Genomic DNA, 3,290 nt, shown 5'->3' on the forward strand with positions numbered 1-3,290 from the left:
ACTATGTTGGAGAAGGTGCATGCAAATAAGGGATTTTGAGCCCAAAAGTATGGAGATTCTGTGAGGAAGTGGAATGGCCTGCAGGAGCCAACTAAAGACCCTTCTCTTCCGGCAGAAGGTCTGCCCAGACAGTATTAAGCATGAATTTTAAACTCGTGTCTTATATTTTATCTTTGTATTTTAATATGTCTTTTATGTATACTTATAACAATGTTTATGTGTTGTAATTATACTATAACCCATCTCAAACCACGAGGAGAGGCAGGTAGGAAATACAATTATTATTGTTGTGGAGAGTAAGCCAAAGAGTGTGTGTGTGTGGGGGGGGGGGGGGGGAATACACTTCAGGGGAAGCTCCATTAATTATTTCTGGACCTGAAAGTGAGAATAATAAGGATCTGGCAAATAAAACTACTTCTGTAGTGTGTGCCTCCGGCCCCTTCTACACTGCCATATACAATCCACATTGAACTGGAATATATGGCGGTATGGAGTCAGATATCCCAGTTCAAAGCAGATATTACGGATTGTTGGCCTTGATATTCTGGGTTACTTGGCTGTGTGGAAGGGGACTCAGGGCGGTTTTCAAGTATATATATACATATATACATACAATATATTATATTGATATTCTTGATATTCTGGGTTGCTTGGCTGTGGGGAAGAGGCCCCATATAATCCAGTCCAAAGCAGATCATAATGTGGATTGTTGGCCTTATTTATTTATTTGTGACATTTATATCCCGTCCTTCTCACCCCGAAGGGGACTCAGGGCAGTTTACAGGGCTCCCTCCCTATCTTCCTTCAGGAAACAACTGAAGACTTGGATGTTTCAGCAGGTCTTCGGAGATACAGTCATTAATTAATCAGCCCCAGAGGGTTTTTAATATATCCTGCATTTATTACGGCCTTACCTTTCATGTGTTTTTAATGTAATTTTTTATCCTGTATTGTTGTTTTAATTGATATATTGCATTAGTGTTTTATCTGTTTTATATTGTATTATGTTGCTTTTATTTTGTCCTTATGTTGTTTGGTCTCTGCCCCATGTAAGCCGCCCCGAGTCCCCACGGGGAGATGGTGGCGGGGTATAAATAAATTATTATTATTATTATTATTATTACAAGTATATATACATACAATATATTATATTGATATTCTTGATATTCTGGGTTGCTTGGCTGTGTGGAAGAGGCCCCATATAATCCAGTCCAAAGCAGATCATAATGTGGATTGTCTGCCTTGACAACCTGGGCGATATGTCAGTGCGGAAGGGGCCTCCACCATCCTCAAAGCAGGGCCCAGACCCCCCCCCCCACAGAAAGGGAGGGGAGGAGGTGCTTCTGGCAGAGGAAACAGGAAGGAGGGCAAGAGGGCGGGACATTGCTTGGCTGTCCATCAAACTGCCCCTTCCCTTCCCCTTGACCCCCGTGAGCCCCCGGATGGTCCCAGACGCAGACCCTGCCCCCCTCCCCCCCCGGGCCCTGCTTTGAGAGCGGCCTGCAGCCTTTCCCCCTGAATGGGAAAGAGGGCGGTGACGTCACGGCACTCTGTTTATCCCCAGAGGCGCCCCCGCCCGCCCCCCAAGGGCCTCCGCTGATTCCTGGGCCTCTTTCGGGGAAGGTTTGCAGAGACCCAACTTCCTCGGGAGGGTCTCCATCTGGTGCCTCCTTCCGGGTTTGTTCAGGGGGAGCCAAAGCTGGCGCGCCCCACTTCCGCCTTGCCGCCCCCCTCCCTCCCTCCTTCGCCCCCCCCCCCCCCATGACACTTGGTACCTCCCACCCACCGACCCATTTCCTGCCTGACGACCCCCGACCTCTTGACTCCTAACCCACTTCCGGGGTTGTAGGGGAAGCGATCACCTTTTCCTTCCTCCTCCGGGAGACTTCCTTCTCCTCCTCTCCTCCTCAGACTCCCCCTCCCTCCCTCCCTCCCTCCCCCGGTTGCGCGGCGCGGTGGTCCAGCCCGGGCCCCCTCTCGGCCGCTTTTTACTCCAGCAGACAAAATGGTGAATGAATCCCGACCAGCTGGAGGCGCCGCCCAATCGGAGGCCACAACTCCGTGACGGGCAGGGAGCGCGGCCAACCGCGAGGCGGCAGGGATGGCGCATTGACCCGCCCCCTTTCCCCTGTGAGACGGGCACCAGGCGCCGCCTATCGGTGCCTCAGAGAGACGGGGCAAGCCCCGCCCCTCCCAGGAAAAGAGCACTTACAGTAGCCAATCGGCAGCGGGCCGCAGAACAAGTGGGCGGGGCCCTCTGATACAGTCGCTAATGAGGACCACGGGGAGGAGCCAAGGGCTCAGGCTTGTTTACTTGGCGCTGGAGGGGCTGGATGGGAGTTGCAGTCACTTGACCCCAAGGCAACGGGCCCGCTCCGGCCCTCCCCCCTCCGGGCCCCCAATCCCTAACAGCATACCGCCTGCTGGGAATTGTGGGAGTTGGAGTCCAAAACTCCTGAAGGGAGGGGAGCCGAAGTGGGCCCATGGCCTGCCTTAACCCGGAAGTCCGGACTACATCTCCCGGGGTGCACCGCGAGCGAGGCCCCGCCCATCTCTCCTCTCTCAAGCGAGGGAGGTGCCGGATGTTTGTCTCTCTGCCGCAGAGTCCTTAGGATTAGCTCTGAAAGACTACGGCTCCCACAATGCCCCGGAGCGGCCTCCCCTCATTTGCATCCGCGCGAGGCTTCACGGGACCTGCAGCCCTCGGGGCGGCCCTCTCTGCAGGATGTCCCTGGCAGCTCCCGGGGAAAGACTACGCCTCCCGTCGGGCCCCGCGGCCCCGCTCGGCTCCTGAGGGGAGGGGGGGCGGGGAGGCTCCTGGGCTTCGCTCCCACCCGCCGCCCCCCCCCGCCGCCTCATTTGCATGCCATTAGCATTCCTCCCACTCACCGCCGCCGCCGGCTCCCGGGCCGCTCTCTCCGCGCGGGGCCTGCGCTTTCCCCTCAGCAACAGCGGAAGCCTCCGCCGCGGCCAATCAGCGCCCGGGCCGGGGACCCCCTCCCTCCTTCCCCCCACGTGGGGTGCGAGGGGCGGGGCCGGCGCCGGCCAATCGGGGCGCGGGGCGGCCGAGGGATGAGGTCACCGCGCGGGGCAGGCATTGGGCCCTGCCGCCGAGCCCGGCAGCCAATCCGGGCGCGCCTTGCGCCGAGACGCGGAAGTCGGGGCTCCTTTCGGAAAAGAGGGAGAGGGGCGGGGGGAGGCGCGTGGACACGTGTCCGGACACACGTGTGCACGCAAGCAGGTTCTCACGTGCAATTCGAGGAAGGGCCCGCCCCCAGTTCATTATCGTG

Source organism: Anolis carolinensis, unplaced genomic scaffold (assembly GCF_035594765.1).
Source record: "Anolis carolinensis isolate JA03-04 unplaced genomic scaffold, rAnoCar3.1.pri scaffold_10, whole genome shotgun sequence".
NCBI classification, from domain to species: domain Eukaryota; kingdom Metazoa; phylum Chordata; class Lepidosauria; order Squamata; family Dactyloidae; genus Anolis; species Anolis carolinensis.